The sequence below is a fragment of the Crotalus tigris genome, unplaced genomic scaffold (genome assembly GCF_016545835.1).
Source record: "Crotalus tigris isolate CLP2741 ecotype Arizona unplaced genomic scaffold, ASM1654583v1 scf7180000017977.1317863, whole genome shotgun sequence".
Taxonomy (NCBI): Eukaryota; Metazoa; Chordata; class Lepidosauria; order Squamata; family Viperidae; genus Crotalus; species Crotalus tigris.
This window is the reverse complement of record NW_024096755.1, coordinates 82,787-105,639: the sequence shown is the minus strand read 5'-3', so window position 1 is coordinate 105,639 and position 22,853 is coordinate 82,787. Positions and strand designations below refer to the sequence as shown.

The following is a 22,853-nucleotide window of genomic DNA, read 5'->3' as shown; positions in this document are numbered from 1 at the left end:
ACATCTATATTTGTGGGAAATTCTTGCTCTCCTCCTTTAGTTTGTGGGACTAAAAAAAAAGCTCAATCAATCAATTCCAACCTCATAAAAAAAAAGATCTCGCAAAGTTTGAATTGATTGATTGAACTTTTTTTTTTAGTACCACAAACTTCTTTTGTTTGTGAGGCTGCCCACGGCGGCAGAAAAAATGACGGAGGACTGTGTTGGAACTGGAAAGAAGGTGTCACATGGGTCCGATCGGGGGCGGGAAGGGGGGCGTTTCTGCCACTCATTAACCAGTTCTCCGAACTCAAAAGAAATTAGCTACCAGTTCTACAGAACCAGTGTGAACCGTCTGAATCCTACCACTGGGTGAGGGGTTGTTGGTTCTAGGGATCTTTGCCTTTCTAATTCCATCAGTTCAAAGCTTCCTAGCTCCAATCTTTCTGAAAGGATTATCAAATCTGCATTTCTACAGACCTGGTTTCTGCTTGGGGCAGAGAGACTCGGGCTTGCTTTCCTTTGGGGAAATATAATATTCTGTCCTTTTTAATATGCCCCCAAATATTTCCTCCTTTCCCGTATGGGGGTAGGTGGATGCTGATTTCCAATAATTGAACACATGCAAATGACACAGGCAGGTGTTAATAACATTATTCTCAAGCCTTACAGCTCAGTGTGGAAGACCAGGCCACTGTTTGCTAATAACCGGGAACAGATTTCCTCTATTTTTTCATTTTGAGCCACAGTAAGATGCTCCTTCCAGTCTCCTACAATGCCTATAGGTGGGAAACTGTTATGTCCCGAGCCTTGCAAACAGCTCGGGCGTTTGCAGGCAGTCCCGGGCAGGTGCAAAGCTGCCCGGGACCAGACAGGCTGTCGCCAGCGCCGTGCGCATGCGCGGGTGCTGGCGCGGGAAAAGTATCATATTTACCCAGGAAGCGTCTATATAAGAAGCTGGGAGGTTTTGGGAGCTGCTGAAGCCATCTACTTGTAAGCTGAATGCTGAATAAAGGAAACTGAGAACTTCAACTGCTTCTCGTGTCTGCTTCCCGCCAAGGACTCAACACTGGCGACGAAGGTGGGATGCCTTACACCGCCTGGAAAGGAAGAAGTGTAAGCTTACCCAAGTGAGTCCTGAGCGGCGGAACGGCGTCGACTCGGCAGCTACCCGCCAATCCAGTGCGCATTCGGGGGTAGGCTGGCTGATAGACCCGTCTTCTGAAGATGGCGAAAATCGGAAGGCTTTCGGAATTCGACGTCTCACATCCAGAGCGGTGGGAGTCATACGTAGCCAGGGTGGAGAACTACTTCAAGGCAAACCAAGTGAGGGAAGAGAGCTTGAAGGCTGCCACCCTGCTTTGTGTTTGCGGTCAAGACGCCTTCGACATTGCAGAAAACCTTGCAGCACCTGTTCCAGTAGAGTCTGTCAGCTACGCAGATCTGAAGAAGCTACTGAAGGAGCACTTCCACCCCAAGATGTCCATCATCGCATGGCGCCACACCTTCGAGCAGAGGGATCAACGGCCCGGTGAGTCGGCCAAAGAATTCATCACCGCATTACGGAAGGCCACCAAGCACTGCGAGTTCAAAGACCTCGAAGAACGACTGAGGGACCGATTCGTGTGCGGGTTAAGGCATCGAGATCTACAACAAAGACTTTTCGCTAAAGAAGAATTGTCCTACCAAGATGCCTTAAGGGAAGTCACCGCAGAAGAAGCAGCAGGCGGCGCTGTCAAGAACATGCGGCCGATCAGAAACAGTCCAGAGGTTGCATCCGTGCACCAGGAAGACGCCCAAAGAAACTCCGAGGAGGATCCGGACGAGGAAGTCGACCGTCTCCACCCCACGACGGAAGAAAAACAGAAGGGAAGCTCTTCAGCTCCGCTCAAGTGCATCGGCTGTGGAGGTCGCCACAGGAGAACCGACTGCAAGTTCTGCTCCGCTACCTGCCGGGCATGCAGCAAACAAGGACACATTGCAGCTGTGTGTCTGGGCCGACGAAAGGTACAACCTCAGGAAGAACTGCGCCTGAAAGGTACCAGATTTCCCAGCCAGAATAGGGTAGGTTTTTGCGCTTCACGAAGAAGCATCCTTAGGACAGGCACACACAAGCCCATTAAGAAAAAGCTGTCACTCAAGGTGAAGCTACAAGGGGTTCCATTATCTATGGAACTAGACACAGGGTCTGCCCTTTCAATTATCTCCTTGCATACATTTAGGAAGATTTGTTCCGGTAGTGGAACTCGGCCAAGTTAAGGCCTTCTGACATTGTGTTAACAGATTTTCAAAATTCAAGAGTGTGTGTTAAGGGGGAGGCCACCCTTAACGTGCAATACAAGAGTTTTGAAGGTCCACTAGACTTATTAGTAGTAGGGGGTGAACGAACGAGTCTCATAGGACTCGATTGGTTTGAGGCCCTGGGGATACACGTCACAGGACTCAACAGTTTACAAACACTCGACCTACAGGAAGTCTGCAAAGAATTTGCAGATGTTTTCAGCCCCCAGCTGGGCACATTCAAAGGACCCCCTGTGTCCTTAAAGCTAGACCCCACTGTCACTCCCATTAGAATTAAAGCAAGAAGGGTCCCTTTTGCTTTAAAGAGTAAAATTGACACTGAGTTAGACAAACTGATTCAACAGGGAATCCTAGAACCTGTTGATTCCAGTCCTTGGGAGACCCCCATTGTCACGCCTCTAAAGGCAAATGGGGACATTCGCATTTGTGCTGACTACAAATGCACTCTAATAAGGCATTGCAGCAACATGCCTATCCTGTTCCTGTGGTCAGTCATATTCTGGCCTCCCTCAAGGGGGGGCGCGTTTTTGCAAAGCTTGACCTAGCTCAAGCGTATCAACAGCTGCCTGTTGATGATGATGCTGCTATAGCTCAGACTATTTGACCCACAGGGGAGCCTTTAAGGTAAAAAGGCTGCAGTTTGGAGTGAATGTCGCTCCTGGGATTTTCCAAAGCGTAATGGAAAACACACTACGGGGTATACCAGGGGTTTGCCCCTACTTTGATGATGTCTTAATTGCAGGAGACTCCATACACATTCTAGCTGAAAGGCTAAGGGCTGTTCTGTTAAGATTCAGGAAGTCAGGCCTCAAGCTCAAAAAAGACAAATGCAAGATTGGGGTGCCTTCTACTGAATTTCTGGGGTTCAAAATTGATGCTGCTGGGATTCACCCTGCTGAATCCAAACTAACAGCTATTTTAGAAGCACCTAGGCCAAAGTCCAAGGCCGAACTTCAGGCCTTCCTGGGCCTCCTGAATTTCTACAATTCTTTTCTTCCACATAAAGCTAGTGTAGCTGAGCCTCTTCACAGGCTACTAGACAAACAAGCAGTGTGGCAGTGGTCACATACACATGAGGCTTGCTTTAACAAAGTCAAGGCCTTGCTCACTTCTAACAGTGTACTTGCACATTTCAACGAATCTCTTCCTGTGTGCATCGCATGTGATGCGTCCCCTTACGGGGTAGGAGCTGTCCTGAGCCACCTCAGGTCTGATGGAACTCAGGTTCCTGTTGCATATTACTCCAGAACATTGTCTACTGCTGAGCGCAACTACGCTCAGATAGACAGGGAGGCTCTGGCTGTTGTCGCTGGAATTAAAAAATTCCACGATTTTCTATATGGCAGGCATTTCACGGTCTTTACTGACCATAAGCCTCTGCTGGGACTGTTTACCACACGTAAGCAGACTCCCCAAATCATTTCCCCTAGAATGCTTAGGTGGTCTATTTTTCTGTCTGCATATGATTTTTCTTTACTCCACAAGCCTGGGAAAGAAATGGGCCATGCTGATGGCCTCAGTAGATTGCCTCTGCCAGTAGTAGAAGCTGACCCTGCGCCAGCTGTCAACATTCTATCAATCCAAGCCTTGCCCGAGCTCCCTCTTTGTGCCAGGGATGTTGCCGCTGAAACAGGTACAGATCACACACTTTCACGTGTCCGTTCCTGGGTTTTGTCCGGTTGGCCTGAGCACTGCCCTAGTCCTGAGTTTCAGAGTTTCTGGTCCAAAAGAAACGAGTTGTCCCTTTCTCAGGGTTGTCTGCTTTGGGGAAACAGAGTTGTCATTCCCACCTCAATGAGGACTAGGGTCTTAGAATCCCTCCACGAGGGTCATCCTGGCATTGTTCGTATGAAGGCTCTTGCACGCAGCCACTTGTGGTGGCCTGTTTAGATAAAGGATATTGAGGCTAAGGTGCATGCATGCCACCTGTGCCAACGATCTCGCCCAGAGATGCCCCAAGCTCCCGTGCATAAATGGGAGGAAACACAGTCCCCATGGTCTAGGGTGCACATTGACTACGCTGGGCCCTTTCAGGGCCAGTTCTTCTTGGTCCTTGTTGACAGCCATTCAAAATGGCTTGAGGTTGTACCTGTCTCATCCACCACCACTGCAAAGACTATTCAGGTACTGAGGGGGATTTTTGCTGCACACGGGCTTCCAGATATGACAACGGCCCTCAATTCACCTCCTCCGAATTCCAAGCTTTCTTACAGGCAAACCTGATTCGTCATGCCACGTCTGCACCCTTCCACCCGTCCACCAACGGTATGGCTGAACGTATGGTGCGCATCACAAAGGACGCCTTGAAAAGACTCACCTACGGGGACTGGCATCACAGGTTGGCTGACTTTCTCCTTTCTTATCGCACCACACCGTCCACTTCTACAGGGAGAAGCCCAGCTGAACTTCGTTGGGGGCGTCAACTTACTACTAAACTTGACCGGTTGCATCCGGACAGACTGCCTTCATCTACCTCACATCCTAGGGCACCTAGACAACTACTTGTGGGTGCCCCGGTTTGGGCTCGCAATTACGGGCCTGGTCATACCTGGGTCCCCGCTTCTATTTCCAGGGTCACAGGTCCTCTCTCCTACGAGGTTGCCCTGGACAACGGTCGTGTCCTGCGTCGGCACATCGACCAACTCCGCCCTAGGCGGGACTTTTCAGATGAGACTCCTGGGTCTTTTCCAGGGGGGGAGGGGGACCCTTTGGAGCAAAGGGAAGGGCACGAGCTGCTGCCCATCTCCACTGATGGAGCCACAAACGGCCCATCCCAGGGTTCCGCGAGAGCTCCAAACAAGAATTCTATGAGCCTACCTAACTACCAGGCATCCACGCCTACTCCAGCCAGGGAGTCACCCCGGGGGCATACTCACTTTCCACACACATCACACAGCACTCCAGTCACGGAGGATACCCGGGGGCATCCCAACAAATCATTCCCCGCAAGAGAGCTGGCACACAATCCCCAAGGTTGGCCTGACCTTACCCCAAATTCTACAGGGGGTCAAACATACAGGGAGGTGGTCGAGGAACCAAGTCCCGACTACAACACCTCTAGCCCAAATCAGGGAGTAACTGAGTTTTGGGAAAGTACAGAAACCCACACAAGCCCGGACACAGAACGGGGTTCAGGGAATGGTCAGCCTCCTGACAGGTCTTGGACGGACCTAGGAGGTTCAACAGAGACGCCCAGCAGTGGCTATCACTTCAAGGGGCCCGAGGGTCTACAGCTAGGCAGGTCAACCAGGTCACAAAGTGACAGAAGCCCTGGCCTGACGAGCCCGGTGGGCGAGCAAGCAGGCCAGGCAGCGGGGCACAGTCCTTGGAAGGCACCAAGGCAAAATAAGGAGAACAGGCTCACATCTCCCTCCAGTCAGGGAACTCATGCTAGTAACCCAGAGCTGAGAAGGTCACAGAGAGCAAAGAAGTCTCCTAAATACTTAGAGGATTACATAACATTGATGGCTAAACAAAAGCCAGGTAACGATAGGAGCACTGAGAAGCAGAACACTGCATAAAATAAATGATTATATGTTGGTAGTAGTTTTAGCCCGGGGGAAAGGGGTGTTATGTCCCGAGCCTTGCAAACGGCTCGGGCGTTTGCAGGCAGTCCCGGGCAGGTGCAAAGCTGCCCGGGACCAGACAGGCTGTCGCCAGCGCCGTGCGCATGCGCGGGTGCTGGCGCGGGAAAAGTATCACATTTACCCGGGAAGCGTCTATATAAGAAGCTGGGAGGTTTGGGAGCTGCTGAAGCCATCTACTTGTAAGCTGAACGCTGAATAAAGGAAACTGAGAACTTCAACTGCTTCTCGTGTCTGCTTCCCGCCAAGGACTCAACAGAAACCATCTAAGAAAATAAAATCAGCGATTCCTGTTTCCTAAGCTCTTTTACATTTTATTACTTCAGCAACGGAATGCATCCTTCTTTCTTTCAGAGGGTCCCTATAATTGGACCAACCGGTCCCTAAAGAGATTGAATGTGAGGGGAGGAGGATTACAAATAGAACACCAGATCTGCGTATCAAAACGGATTGTCAATGACATACAGGTAGTCCTCAATTTCTGTCAGTAATGGAGCCTGCCCTTTAAGGTCACAAGTCTTGATAGCAGTAAAATAGATGGGTTTATGACCCAATTTTATTCTCTTTTTTGCAGCAATCATTAAATAGCCATAGTAATTGTAAAACAAATGTGATGGTCATTAAGCAAACACAGCAGTCCTTAAGTGAACCAGTGGTTTGCGATGGGTACGGTTTCACATGCATAATAGATTTCTGATTTGAAACTCTCCTGCTTTATATGATCCACATCCATTCTTCCCAACTATTTGGCACCTTTTCCTCTGATTTTTGGCTTCATCCTTTGTGGTTGAAAACAACACTAGCAGTAAAATATATAAGGAAAAATCCTATCAGGCATGTACAACCAGTTGTTTCAACTCTGCTAATTCATGTATGCTGATAAATAATTAAAAATGAAGATAAGCCCTAAAAATGCATCTATGGGCATTTTTTAATTGATTAAGTTAATCACTGCCAATTTCTGTTCTGCACTGTTCTATCCTGAAATGTCTAGATTTGCAAACTGCATAACTTACAGTGTTCCTTCGCAACTCTTCTGAAGTCGATGCCTGTCCTTTGCGCTTGTTTTTTCGCCACTATTTCTGAGAACTTCAGCAGCCTCTTGTATTAACATTCAGCTTCTGTTCCTCACCTTTTCTTATGAAGGGCGACAAGACTTGATTCATCACGAAGGCAGGTAAAGTGCGGCAATTGGCCATGGAGTTGGTTTTCATCGTCTCAAATTTTGTATATTCAAAGACCTTCTTCAGAATTGGATCTGGGAGTTTGAGCGACCTTCTGGATTTCTCTGGCTGGATCCTAGGACAAATATGGAGAGAATTCTGGCTATGCTGGCATGCCGCGGCCTGGTGCCGATCCACAGACCAGGAGTTGGGAACCCCTGATCTACAGTATAGCATTGGCTTCCACTTTCTTTCCAGCTGTGATTCAGAGTGCTGATTATCATATCTAAAACCCCACATGTTACAGGGCCAGTTTATCTATGGGATCACCTTCCTATCTGTTATGTCCTGGGCCTGCTAAATGACTTAGCAGGCTCAGGAGGCTGCAGAAGGCCCGGGCAGACCATGTGATTGCCTGGGACCAGACAGGCTGTCTCCAGCCTTGTGAGCATGTGCAAGGTGGGAGACCAGTCTTGCATTTATAGGCTGATACTGTCCCTGCAAAGGGAGTATAAAAGGGCCAGCACCATTTTGTTTCCTGTTCTGATCTGTTTGTGATCTCAATAAAGAAGTTGTGTTTTGTTACTCCTGCCTTGCTTCAATGTCTCTGATTCTAAAACAGAACATTGGCAATGAAGGTGAGATTGGCTGCAAGAAGAACAACAGGAGGAGCTAGGCTGACTTACCAGAGGAGGCCTGAAGCGCTGGGAATTCGGCATCCAGAGGAAGTGATTGCCTGCCAGTTCAAGAACGCTAGAGGTAAGCTTGGCTTCGCGGGACCCCTTCTCATACCTTGCAGTAAGAGGCTTTGAAGAGGCTTCAAGCTGCATCGATGTCAAAGCTAGGCCGTCTATTGGAATTTGATACTTCTCACCCTGAGCACTGGAGCTCCTACGTTGCTCGAGTAGAGAATTACTTTTGAGTAAACAAGATCCAAAAAGATGGCCTTAAAGCTGCTACATTGCTGTGTGTCTGTGGGCAAGAGACTTTTGATATTGCAGAATATCTTGTAGCCCCAGCACCACTGGAATCAATTGTATATCCTGACTTAAAGAGGATGCTACGAGAGCACTTTGAACCCAAGCTCTCAGTAATTGCATGGAGGCACGCCTTCGAGCAGAGGGAACAGAAGCCTGGTGAGTCTGCTGCAGACTTTGTTGCTGCCTTAAGACAAGCAGCTAGGCCTTGTGCAGTCAATGATCTAGAAGAGAGGCTCCGGGATCGTTTAGTTTGTGGGCTTCAGAGTGAGCTGCAACAGAAACTTTTTGCAAAAGAAGATGTGTCAGTGTGAAGGGGGAGGCCATGCTCAAGGTGTAGCGTAGGAGTTTTGAAGGGCTGCTAGATGTGGGGGTAATTGGGGGTGATCGTACAAGTCTTATTGGACTCGATTGGTTCGAGGCCCTTGGGATTCAAGTGACTGGACTTCACAATCTGCAAACGTCAGGCCTTGCAGAAGTTTGCAAAGAGTTTGCTGATGCGTTCAGTTCAGAGCTTGGCTCGTACAAGGGGCCTCCCATTGCTTTACATTTAAACCTAGCCATCACACCCATCAGGATGAAGCCCCGAAGGGTGCCTTTTTCCCTAAAGAACAAAATAGATGCAGAGCTGGACAAGCTGCTCCAGCAGGGCATCTTAGAACCTGTGGACTCTAGTCCATGGGAAACCCCTATAGTCATGCCACTGAAGGCCAATGGAGAAGTCCGAATTTGTGCGGACTATAAATGTACACTAAATAAGGCATTGCAGCAGCATGCCTACCCGGTGCCTGTGGTGAGCCACATTCTGGCCTCACGCAAGGGGGGGGGGGCAAATCTTTGCAAAGCTTGATTTGACTCAGCCTATCAACAGCTACCTGTTGATGAGGCAATGGCTGAGGCCCAAACAATTGTGATGCACCAGGGAGCTTTTAAGGTAAAAAGGCTACAGTTTGGGGTTAATGTGGCCCCTGGAATATTCCAGAGTGTGATGGAGTGAATGCTCGGTTGTATTGCTGGGGTCTGTCCCTACTTTGATAATAATAATAATAATAGTAGTAGTAAAGTTGGAAGGGACCTTGGAGGTCATCTAGTCCAACCCCCTACTTGGGCAGGAAACCCTACACCATTTCGGACAAGTGGCTGTCCAGTCTCTTCTTAAAAACTTCCAATGTTGGAGCATTTACTGCTTCTGGAGGCATGCTGTTCCACTGATTAATTGTTCTCTCTGTCAGGAAGTTTCTCCTTAGTTCTAGGTTGCTTCTCTCCTTGATTAGTTTCCACCTGTTGCTTCTTGTCCTGCCTTCAGGTGCTTTGGAAAATAGCTTAATTCCCTCTTCTTTATGGCAGCCCCTGAGATATTGGAATACTGTTATCATGTCCTCCCTCATCCTTCTCTTAATTAAACTAGACATATGCAATTCCAGCAACCGTTCCTTATATGTTTTAGCCTCCAGTCCCCTAATCATCTTTGTTGCTCTTCTCTGTACTCTTTCTAGATTCTCAACGTCTTTTTTACATCGTGGTGACCAAAACTGGATGCAGTATTCCAAGTGTGGCCTTACCGAGGCATTGAAGAGTGGTATTAATACTTCACGTGATCTTGATTCTATCCCTCTGTTAATGCAGCCTAGCACTGTGTTGGCCTTTTTGGCAGCTGCAGCACACTGCTGGCTCATATTTAGGTGATTGTCTACTAGGACTCCGAGGTCCCTCTCACAGTTACTACATTGCTAGGGAGCCATCTTTTTTTTTTTTATTAAAGAGTTTTTTAAATTTTACAGAAAATAAAAGACAATACAAAAACAAAAAACAACATATACAAATAAAAAACAAACATTACCCAACAAAACCCCCCTTCCCCCACCCCTACCCAAACCTCCCCTTCCCCCCCCCCCGGGTCTCCCAGAGCAGAATATAGGCTTAATTAAAAAAAAGTTAAAAAAATTTATATTTATAGAAAAAAGAATATAAAATAGAATATATATATATATATATATAAAGTTAAAAATTATGAAAAAACTATATAGTATTTTTTTATATCAAATTTAAATTGTATGAATTTTATCCATTTATCCCAAACAGCAAGAAATTTCTCTTGCGTTTGTCCCTTTAAGAAAGCCGAAATCTTTGCCATTTCCGCCAAATGAGACACTTTAAGAAACCATTCCTGCAATGTAGGCAAAGATTCCTTCTTCCAATATTGTCCTACTAACAGCCTCGCAGCTGTAATCAAATTTAACATCAATATAACCTCCTTTGTATCACAATCAATAACTATACCTAACAAAAATAATTGTGGAGTAAATTTTACCCTCCTTTTAAAAATTCTCTGGATATTCCACCATATCTTAATCCAGAATGCTTTTATCTCTCTGCACGACCACCAAATATGATAATAAGTAGCGTCCATACAACCACATCTCCAACATTTAGGTTGTAAGTCAGGGTACATAAAAGACATTTTTTGTGGATCAAGGTGCCATCTATAAAACATTTTATAAAAATTCTCCCTTAAGTTCTGTGCTTGTGTAAATTTGACATTTCTCACCCAAATAGTTTCCCAGGTGTCCAATGAAACTGGCTCACCAAAATTCTGCGCCCATCTAATCATACAATCTTTAATTAGTTCCGTTTCTGAATCCAATTCAACTAAAACCCCATAAATCCTCTTAATGTGGGTTTGTCTTTGATCCTTCACTTGCTTAATAAGATTTTCATCTTCTCTGAGAAAACCCACCTTACAGTCCATCTTCCATCTATCTAATAATTGCCTATATTGGAACCAAGAATAAATAATATTTTCTTGTGCTAACTCTTCCCGTGATTTTAACTGCCAGTTTTGTCCATCCCATTTAAGTAACTGTCTATAAGACACCATATCCATTTTAACCCCTCTTTTTATTCCTTCTATTGCATGCCAAGGTATAGCCCATAATGGTACTTTGAAATCACTTTTATAATATTTTCTCCAAACCCTAAGTAAAGAAATTCTTAAGATATGAGATTTAAAAGCCCAATCCATTTTTTTATTAAATATTAAATAGGCATGCCACCCAAAAAGTAATTCCATCCCTCTAAGTGAAGTATATCAGAATTTGTCAAATTTACCCAGTCACTAACTAATGTTAAAACCACCGCATCATAATATAATTTCAAATTCGGCACCTTGAGTCCTCCCCTCTCATGGAAATCTTGCATAATTTTAAACTTAACCCTTGGCTTTTTCCCTGCCCAAATAAATTTATTAAGGCCTTTCTGCCACTCAGTTAAATTGATCTCATTCTTCAAAATCGGTATCATTTGGAACAAAAAGAGAAACTTGGGTAGAATATTCATTTTTATCACTGCAATTCTTCCCATGAGGGATAATTGCAACTTTTCCCAATTCTTCAAGTCTCTCTGTACCCTAACCCACAACCTTTCATAATTATTTTTAAATAATTTTGCATTAGAAACAGATAGCATCACCCCCAAATATTTTACCTTATTAACAATTTCAAAACCCGTCAAGTTAACCAAAGTCTGCTTCTCCCGACTAGTCATATTTTTAGGTAAAATTTTTGTCTTATTAACATTAATCTTAAAACCCGAAACCAAACCATAATTATGAATCAACTGTAATAATTTTACTACAGAATAAGTAGGTTGCGACAAAGTGATAACCAAGTCATCCGCAAAAGCTCTTAACTTATACTCTTTTTTATTAACTTCTATTCCTTTAATTTCCTGCGACTCTCGAATTTTGATCAACAGTATTTCCAGTGTTAAGACAAACAGCAACGGTGATAATGGGCAACCCTGTCTAGTACCTTTCTCTATTGTAAAAACCTCTGACAAGCCTCCATTAACGATAAGTTGTGCCGTTTGTTTTTGATATATTACCATAAGAGCTTGCAATATCTTTTCACCAAAATTCATCTCTTCCATTACTCTTAACATAAAATGCCAATTCAATTGATCAAAGGCTTTTTCAGCATCTAAAAATATCAGCCCTGCAGGAACTTGGTTGTTTTTATCTAAATATTCTAATAAATTAATAATTTGTCTGACATTATTTTTCATGTACCTTCCAGTTATGAACCCAGATTGATCTTTATGCACAAGGTGGTGCACAACCCTCATAAGCCTATTTACTAAGATTTTTACAAATATCTTGTAATCCACATTTAAAAGAGATATAGGCCTATAATTCTTAGGTAAAGTAAGATCTTGATCTTCCTTTGGAATCAATGATATAAAAGCAGTACGCCATGAGGGAGGAATCTCTTGACCCTGTAAAATGCCATTAAAAAGATCACCTAATGGTTGAGTCATCTCCTCCAATAAGGCTTTATAATAAACAGCTGTTAACCCATCCGTACCCGGTGCTTTCCCTGGTTTCAATTGTTGAATTGCTAGCGAAATTTCCTCCTTAGTAATTAAACCATTAACTTCATGTTTCTGATCCTCTGTCAATTTAGGGAAACTAACCTCGCTTAGATATTTATTTATCTCTAAAATTTGCACATTAGTAGATTTATATAATTTTTGATAATAATCCAAAAAAGATTTCTTAATCAGTTCCTTCTGAGAAACTAATTTACCCTTGTAATTTATTTTATCTATTGTTCTCTGTCTCTGTTTCTTTCTCAATTGATAAGCCAGCCATCTCCCTGGCTTGTTAGCATTACAGAATGTATTTTGTTTCATAAACAATAAATTGGTTGCAGCTTGATCTGCTAACAACATATTAAATTGTGTTCTTAACAACTTTAAGGATTCTTTAATACTTTCATCAGAAGGATTTAAAATCAAAGACTTTTCTTTTAATTTAATTTCATCCTCCAATTCTTTACGTTTCTGAATCTGTTTTTGCTTATGACAGTTATTCATTTTTATCAAAATCCCACGCATAAATGCTTTGCTAGGGAGCCATCTTTGAACTTAGCTGAAAGGCTGAGGGCTGTCTTGCTATGTTTCCGCCAAGCAGGGCTGAAGCTGAAGCAAGACAAATGTAAGATTAGAGTTACCTCCACTGAATTTCTGGGGTTCCATATTGATGCTGAAGGCATCCATCCTGCTGAATCCAAGCTCAAAGCAATTCAGCAGTCCCCAAGTCCCATGTCCAAAAGCGAACTTCAGGCTTTTCTGGGACTGTTAAACTTTTACCATGCATTTCTACCTCACAAGGCTGCAGTGGCTGAGCCATTACACCGACTCTTGGATAAACAGTCTCCTTGGCAGTGGACACAAGTCCATAAAAAGAGCTTTTCAGAGGTCAAGGCCTTGCTTTCCTCAAATGCTATGTTAGGTCATTTCAATGAGCAATTGCCTGTATGCATAGCCTATGATGCATCCTCTTATGGGATTGGGGCTGTGCTGAGCCACCTCAAGGCTGATGGGACGCAAGTCCCTGTAGCCTACTACTCCAGAACTCTCTCATCTGCAGAGCATAATTACGCATTGATTGACAGAGAAGCCTTGGCCATAGTGGCTGGCATAAAGAAATTCCATGATTTCTTATATGGCCGCCATTTCACGGTCTACACAGACCATAAGCCTCTGCTGGGTTTGTTTACAACAAACAAACAAACCCCTCATATAATATCCCCTAGAATGCTGAGATGGTCAATTTTCCTGTCAGCATATGACTACACTCTGGTCCACAAACCAGGTAAAGAAATGGACCATGCAGATGGTCTCAGCAGATTACCTCTACCGCAGGTAGAGGCATATCCTGCTCTTTGCATTCTCTCTATTCAAGAATTACCTGAATCTCCCCTCAATGCTAGGAACGTGGCTGCAGAAACTGCCACTGATCATACGTGCTGACATGGGTGTTGTCAGGGTGGCCTGACATGTGTCCAGGCTCAGAATTCCAGAGTTTCTGGCAGAGGAAACACGAACTTTCCACTTTCAAGGGGTGCATCCTGTGGGGAAGCAGGGTAGTCATCGCAGTCTCATTGACGACTAGAGTCTTGCAATCTTTACATGAAGGTCATCCTGGAATTGTCCGGATGAAGGCACTTGCACGTAGCCATCTATGGTGGCTTGGGCTCGATAAAGAGATCGAGACGCAGGTTCATAGGTGCCAAGTGTGCCAACAGTCAAGCCAATTCTTCTTTCTCCTCGTGGAGAGCCATTCCAAGTGGCTAGAGATTGTTCCTGTCTCCTCCACTATTACTGCTAGGACCATCCAGGTGCTGAGAGGAATCTTCGCCACACGGTCTTCCAGACATCCTTGTCTCTGACAATGGACCCCAATTCACATCTTCTGATCTTCTGAGTTTCAGGCTTTTCTTCAAGCTAACATGATCCAGCATGCCACATCTGCACCATTCCATCCAGCTTCCAATGGCCAGGCTGAGCGTATGATGCGTACTACCAAAGATGCTTTAAAGAGAATCATTCATGGCAACTGGCACCACAGGTTAGCTGACTTTCTTCTTTGCCACCTCACCACACCTTGTACTGCCACTGGGAAGAGCCCAGCTGAACTCCATTGAGGTCGCAGACTCATTACCAAACTGGACAGGTTGCACCCAGACTGGGTGGTTTCACAGGTGTCACAGCTATGGGCACCTAGGAGACTACAGGTGGGCAAGGAACTATGGACCTGGACATCTCTGGGTGACTGCAGTGGTATGCAAGGTCTCTGGGCCACTGTCATACGAAGTGGCCTTGAATGATGGTCGTGTGTTAAGGCGGCACATCGATCAACTGCGCTGGAGGCTTCCCAGCAACACTTCTGCTCCTGGCTCTGCTCTCGGGGGGGGGGAGGAAGACCACGATTATGATCGTGGACCACAGTCTGTCCGTGAAAGTGGGGATACACTGGCTCCAGAAGGGGGCTGCGTACGAGGTGGCTCCTGACTCAGGCACCGAGTCTATGGATTTGGCCAGTCAACTGGCACTACAGGCTTCTCCATCTGCTGGTCTTGGGCTCATGGGACAGTGCTCCCAAGAGGGGTTCAATGTGGACTAGGGGAATTCCACCCCACTAAGGAACTCTGGTATGGGGTTACAGGCTCTGGCCAGTCATATGATAAAAGGTCACCGGATTCAAGGGGGCATCTACATCTTGGTTTGCCAAGCCTGGCAGGTGAGCTGGCAGGCCAAGCGCCCACAACAGCTTTAAGAAGCTCAGAGTGAGCAAGGGGTTCCCCCAAGCATTTACAAGACTATGTAAGGTTCTTGTCAATTCCAGGACAGGCCTAATACTCTTGTGAAAAAATAGAATGTATGTAGGGAGGTTTAATAGTTCTATTGAACTAAGGGCACACTCAGAGTTGGGGTGTTTTGTTTGATAGTATTTAACAATATGTGGTATTCTTGTAAATATGAGAAATGTCATGACTGGGTCTGCCTGCGTGCAGGCATCACTGTGTTAGAAATAACAACATCTTAATTGAACACATGTATATGCTATAAAAACAGTAAGTATTCACTTATTGTTTTATCCAAGGGGGGAGGGGTGTTATGTCCTAGGCCTGCTGAATGACTCAGCAGGCTCAGGAGGCTGAAGAAGGCCCGGGCAGACCATGTGATTGCCTGGGACCAGACAGGCTGTCTCCAGCCTTGTGAACATGTGCAAGGTGGGAGACTAGCCTTTCATTGATAGGCTGATGCTGTCCCTGCAAAGGGAGTATAAAAGGGCCAGCACCATTTTGTTTGCTGTTCTGATCTGTTTGTGATCTCAATTAAAAAATTGTGTTTTGTTACTCCTGCCTTGCTTCAATGTCTCTGATTCTAAAACAGAACACTATTCATCATGTTGAATAGGATGGGTGCATCCAGATCCCTTCCCTTACATGTCATCTAGTGAAACCAGGAAGCGTGCCTTCTGAGTAGTAGCCGCCACCCAAGATCTGGCAGGCCCCTCATCCTCCTAGCTTTCTGGAAGACTTAAAAAGGTGATTGCCTTCCCTCCTCAGATATGAATCTGGTTATGGCTTCTTCTGTATTCAAGAGTATTGGTTTACGACCCTAGGAATTGAGATTTTATTTTTTTGAGGTTTTTTTTTAATGTTCTTGTTACTTGTCTCCAGCCTTGTCGCCCTGCCTATTTAACTTATATGCAGAGCACATCATGAGAAAGGCAGGGCTAGATGAAACAAAAGTTGGAATTAAGATTGCCGGGAGAAATATCAACAACCTATGCAGATGATACCACTCTAATGGCAGAAAGTGAAGAGGAACTAAAGAGCCACGTTGGCTTGAAATTCAACATTAAGAAAACCAAAATCATGGCATCTGGCCCTCTCAATTCCTGGCAAATAGATGGGGAAGAAATGGAGGTAGTGAAAGATTTTATTTTTCTGGGCTCCAAGATCACCTCAGATGGGGACTGCAGCCAAGAAATTAAAAGACGCTTGCTCCTGGGGAGGAAAGCTATAGCAAATCTAGACAGCATACTAAAAAGCAGAGACATCACCCTGCCAACAAAAGTGCGTATAGTCCAGGCCATGGTTTTCCCAGTTGCAATGTATGGCTGTGAAAGTTGGACCATAAGAAAGGCTGAGCGCCAAAGAATTGAGGCCTTTGAACTATGGTGCTGGAGAAGACTCCTGCGAGTCCCTTGGACTGCAAGGCGTTCAAACCGGTCAGTCCTAGAAGAGATCAACCCCGACTGCTCTTTAGAAGGCCAGATCCTGAAGTTGAAACTCAAATACTTTGGCCACCTAATGAGAAGGAAGGACTCACTGGAGAAGGGCCTAATGCTGGGAAAGATTGAGGGCAATAGAAGAATGGGACGACAGAGAATGAGATGGCTGGATGGAGTCACTGAAGCAGTAGGTGTGAACTTAAATGGACTCCAGAAAATGGTAGAGCACAGGAAGACGTGGAGGAATGTTGTCCATGGGGTCACGATGGGTCGGACACGACTTCGCAATTAACAACAACAACAATGGCTTCTTCTGTATTCAAGAGTATTGGTTTAGGACACTAGGAATTGAGATTTTATTCTTTTGAGTTTTTTTTAATGTTCTTGTTTCTGTTGCTCTGAGCTGCTGAGAGCTATGGCTCGTAAGACGGGCCATGCAGAATGAACTTTCCTTAGGCCCTACTGCTTGTATTTGTTATCTCCTATCGCATGCAAATGTATCCTGTGTGTATGTGCGCACATAAGCAGCTTACTTCTTTTATGTCTTCATAAAAGACATACAGGATTGGGTGACGGTCCTTAGCCTCTCACTAGCCTCGGACATGCTCAAACCAAGAGCCCCAGACAACTGCAAAAAAAAAATGACAAGAGAATCTTGATTTACCTCACTATTCTTTCTGCTTCATAACTCTAGGCTCTACCACCTTTCCCATCAAAATGGCTTTCATGGGTGATGAACTATCTTGATTGAGAATGATGGGAACTATAGTTCTTGGGGAAACGATGCCCTTCAGCTTCTTGGATTTAAGGGAAAAATCATTAACCATTTTTTTTCCAGAAGTCACAAAATTATCTTTGGTACAGAGAGATCCATACTTCTTTTTCAAGAGTAGTTTGGTAGCTATACTTTATGTTTTCTGTAAGCCCAATGATGACTGCCATCCAAAGTTTCCTTATGGCGACAAGGGTAGCAAGTAAATTTAATAAATTAAATTGATGGTGATGGCATAATCACATATTGCTGCTGGGGATTCAGCAAACAATCGACTCCCACATGCTTTTCATACCTATTATTTCTTGGCTTCCACTTACTTTTTCCTGTAAGGAAGTTCTCTACAAACTGATCCCAGTTCCCTGGTTCTGGCATCGTCTGGTTCATGCGGTGAAAATTTAAATAAGAAACAACGGTGTCATTCGTAGCTACATAAATGACCTGTAGAAAGGACAGAAAACCATAAAGACTCTAGGACATTGGTTCTCAACCTTTTTATACGGCGACCCCGGTCATGTCCACTATTTCTTGCATCCAGGTATGAGGAACGTGGAGAACAGATAGATCAATGTAAAGATTGAGTTCCTGTTCCTTGGTCTTTCGACTTTAGGCTTCATACCTCTTCCCCCAAAACTATTTTGTCATGCTCTTCCACATCTCCTCCCCACTTACCTGCTTTGGGATAAGTGCAAATGAGAAGGTCATCAGGCTGGGCTTTAAAATTCCTTAAGAGCTCCAGGTTGGCAGCAGTACTATCAAGTAAAGAGATTCCTTCAACCTCCACCAGTTTTAAATGTTTGTATAACCTTGGATCAAAGTCTTCCCATCCTCTTCTTAAAAGCTCCATGACTGAGTGGAAAAGGCAGGAAAAGGGAGCTTATGACCTAGGGAGATGTGATGACAAATTTTTGGAGTTCAGTGTTCCAGCTTTGCAAAGATTCTGCTCCAGAATTCCTTTTGAATGAAAGACTCACGTTTTCGTCTTGTACTATATAATTCCTGTCTGTCTCCACCCACTTTCTCTATTGTTTCTTAAAATTTCTGCAAGGGCTGGAAATTTGATATGCATATTTTCCAGGCAGCAGACACTCAGGAAAAACCTCCTGAATAAGTTCACATCTTGTGAGGTGGTTTGGGCTGAGAGAGAGAGCAACTGGCCCAAAGTCACCCACCAGCTTTTACACCTGAAAAAGACTAGAACTCACAACATCCCTGCTTTTAGCCCAACATTTTAACCATTACAGCAAACTATCTGTACTTTTAATCTTAAGACTTTGTTTCTTATGTTCTTACTCCCTATCTTAAAATAGAATTTTCTGATCACTTTCGGTCTGTGTTTCTTAAAACAACTTCTATCTTATTTAATACACAATTTTTTTATACCTTTCACTCTATATTCTGGTTCTAGAATTCCTATTTCTATCATTTCGTACCTCTGTGGAGGTTTTTTTTCCCCCTCCTCCATCTTCAGCTCTTGTAGCCAAATCCATCCAATTTGAACCTGAAGGCCCTTTTTGTTTCTTATCAAAGGGCACTTGACCTTGGAGCATGCTGTCCTGGAAATTATTTGTAGAACGTCCTCTAGTTGTTCTATGCAGCTGGCCAAACTTGCAGACGTTGTTTAGGCCCTTACCGCCTTTTGGCTCTGCTTCATTTATTTTCTTGTTGGGAGCCTGCTTCACATTTGTCATTCCCTTTTGAAAACCAGGCTGGAACTCTGAGTTTGCTTGGCACTGAATTGGAAGTTGTCATGTTTTTTTTTCTGGGACTTTGCAAGCATTCTGGCCCAACCCCTTCATCACTACAGATACAAGTAGTCCTCGACTTACAATCACAATAAGGACCAAAATCTACATTGCTAAGCAAGGCGGTAGTTAAGAGAATTGCACCTGAAGATATTATCTTTTTTTTGCCACGGTTATTAAGCGAATCACTGCGGTTGTTAAGTGAATCACATGGTTATCATTGTGTAGTGGGTTTTGAAGGCAATAACCAAACCGGTATTATGCAAAAGTGTTTATTCAACCAAGAACAGAACTGTCAAACACTGGCAACATGCCTGCTATTTATACATTTTGCCTCTAGGGCTTCTACCAATCACAACACTATCTTGCTCCCGCTCAAACTTGAATCTTTTGACTTTTTCCTCCAAAATTGTTCGAAGTAGCCTAGCTTTACAGTACCATAACATCAGTATTAATACATAACACTCTTCCCCCTTAGGATAGTTGTCATTCTTTTTTGGTCAATGCACATAGTCCTCAAGGTATGCTGGGGGCCTGTGGCTTTGGGTGGATTGTCGTAATGTTGTTTGGGCATCTTGTGCGAATGTATGATTGTCCATCCCAGGTTGACCTGTGCTGTGGTAGCTGTTTAGGTCATCTGATGGGAAATGCGGTTCTATGACCTGGGGTGCCTGTTTCAGCGGAGGCAGCCTTTGCAGGTGGGGGCAGATTTGGGAAAACATGGTCACCCAGTGTGTCCTCATTTCTCTCAAACACCTCCCCCGGGATTGGGCCAACCTGCCGATGCCTTAGCTGGTCAGTGTGGCATCTGACCACGTGACCATTTTCCAGGGCTACCTCGAAGAATAATGGCCCCATTACCTTAGTCACTTTAGCTACAACCCAGGTGCTCCTGGCCCATAGTTCCTGGTCCATACCATTTCACCTGGCGATAGGTTCCTGGGAGGCTTGGGTTGAGCTGTTTCTGCTGCCGTCCTGCCTGGGTAGAGTCGGTCGAGCTTTGTTGTGAGGCAGCGGCCCCACTGTAGTTCTGCAGGACTGCGACCTGTTGTGGTACTAGGAGTTGTGTGTTGGCACAGGAGGAAATTTGCCAGGTGGTGGTTCCAATCCCCCGTTATCATTCACTTAAGCGATTCCTTGGTGGATCTCACCATTCGTTCGGCCCGACTGTTGCAAGCCGGGTGGAAGGGAGCAGAAGTCACGCGCTGTATCATGTTGGTGTTTAGGAATGATTGGAATTCCGCTGCCGTGAATTGTGCCCCATTGTCAGACACGATGACATCTGGCAGACCGTATGTGGCGAAGAGCTGATGTAGCTTCTGGATGACCCTGGCAGTTGTCATCGATGGGACAGATACTACTTCCAACCATTTGGAATAGCTGTCCACGACAATGAGTAATACCTGTCCCTGGAATGGCCCCGCAAAGTCAATGTGTACGTGAGACCAAGGGGTGTGCATGGTTTCCCAGCGGTGAACGGGTTCTTGGGGCATCTCTTGATGGGTCTCTTGGCAGACCTGATAGCCCCTTACTTGGGTTTCAATGTCTTTATGCAGGCCCAGCCACCACAAATAGCTCCTGGCTACAGCCTTCATCCTTATAATTCCGGGGTATTCTTCATGTAGAGAATCTAGCACCCTGGCTTGAAGACTGGGTGGGATGACAATCCTGCTCCCCCATAGTATACAACCCTTGTGGGCTGATAGTTCAGCTTTCTTGCATACGTAGTACTGGAACTCTGGGCCTGGTCAGGTTTCTGGCCACTCCCTCAACACCCAGTTGAGAATGCGGCTGAGCGTTTTGTCTGTGGTGGTCTCAGCAGCCATGTCCCCTGGGTGTAGGGGTGTTTCTGGAAGATTCTGGATTGCCAGGATATGCACTGCCGGAGCTGGGTCCAGATCTGTCTGAGGCAGAGGCAGTCGGCTGAGCACGTCGGCATGGCCCATTTCCTTCCCTGGCTTGTGGACTAACCTGTACGAATAGGCTGCCATGAAGATTGACCATCGCAGCATCTGCAGTGACAGGATCTGTGGAGTCTGCTTGTCAGCCAGAAAAAGGCCAAGCAGAGGCTTGTGGTCTGTGAAGACGGTAATGGATAGGCCATACAAGAAGTTGTGGAACTTCTTAATACTTGCAACAATGGCGACAGCTTGCTTATCAATTTGTGCATAGTTCCTCTCAACTGCTGATAAGGTTTGTGAGTAGTATGCAATGGGAGCCTGGCATTTGATGGCTTAGCACTGCCCCAATGCCATAAGGTGAAGCATCGCAAGCTAGTGTTATTGGCAGTCTTTATTAAAATGCGCCAGCATGGAATTTGATGACAACAGTGATTTGACCACCTTAAATACCCTATCGTGAGTGCTCAACCAGACCCAGGGTGCTTTTATGTCTAATAGGTGGTGAAGTGGTTCAGCCAGGGCAGCCTTGTGTGGCAAGAATGAGTGGTAAAAATTAAGCAGGCCCAGGAATGTTTACAGTTCCCCCTTGCGTCTGGGGGCTTGTTGAATTGCTTTTAACTTAGCCTCTGATGGGTGTATTCCATTAGCGTCGATATGGAACCCCAGGAACTCTGTGGATTACACACCAATTTGGCACTTATCTTTTTTTAGTTTTATACTTGTCTCATGGAAACGTTGCAGTACTGCCTGAAGACATTTTGCTAGGACTGCCACTGATTCTCCTGCGATTAGGACATCATCGAAGTATGGGCAGACGCGTGGTATATTTTTAAGAGTCCGTTCCATGATGCTTTGGAACAACCCGGTGGCTACGCTTACCCCAAACTGCAGGCGACACACTCTGAATGCCCCTCTGTGCCTCAGCGGTGGTGTCATCAACTGGCAGCTGCTGGTATGCTTGTGCAAGGTGTAATATGGCAAAAATTTGGCCTCCCTGAAGTTAGGCGAGTATGTGGCTTACCACTGGAATTGGGTAAGCATGTTGCTGTAGTGCGTTATTGATTGTGCACTTATAATCCACACAGATGCGAATTCCCTGTTTGGCTTTACTGGGATCACTATAGGAGTCCCACATGCTACTGTCCATGGGTTGGAGCATTCCCTGGTTCACTAGTTTGTCGAGTTCTACGTTTATCTTTGGTTTTAATGCGAAAGGCACTCTGTGCAGTTTCACTCAGATTTGAGTGACTGCTGGGTCAAGGTTGAACAAAATGGGCACCCCTCTGTATTATCCTAACTCTGTGTTGAAAATATCAATGTATTGTTGGCAAACTGCTGCGAGGTCAGCTGTTTGTGTGCAATGGATGCCCATCACACAGATGCCCAAGGCTTCGAACCAATCCAGTCCGATGAGGCTGGTGCGCTGTCCATCTATAACCACAACGCTGAGGGGACCCTCAAATTCCTTAACTCTAACGGTGGTTTTTCCCCTTAGGGAAACATGCAATTCTGGAAATCCGTTAGTATGAGGCTTGATGGCTTGAGCGGTACTCACCATTTGCCTTCCCTGCAAATATAATTAAAAGTCTGGTATGAAATTATGGATAGGGCTGACCCAGGGGCTAGCTTCATGGAGCCTGGGATCCCCTGCAGTCTGATTTGGAGTCTTAGCTTCTCCTTGAGGAGGCATTGGGCTCCCGTTCATTGGATACTTTGCCTCCCTGAGCAATATCCAACCCTGTTCTTCCTTGGGCCCCAATTACCTTTCTGTTGTGGGGGTGCAGTTCGCATTTCTCTCTGGCAGCCTCTACAAACTCTGGTGATGTGCCCTTGCTTTCCACAGCCAT

At 45.3% G+C, this 22,853-nt stretch overlaps 2 pseudogenes; both read right to left on the bottom strand.

Moving 5' to 3' along the window:
• Nucleotides 1-587: 587 nt before the first annotated feature.
• Nucleotides 588-18,065, bottom strand: LOC120309050 (annotated as a pseudogene).
• A 1,915-nt stretch (nucleotides 18,066-19,980) lies between these two features.
• On the bottom strand, nucleotides 19,981-22,853 carry LOC120309049 (annotated as a pseudogene).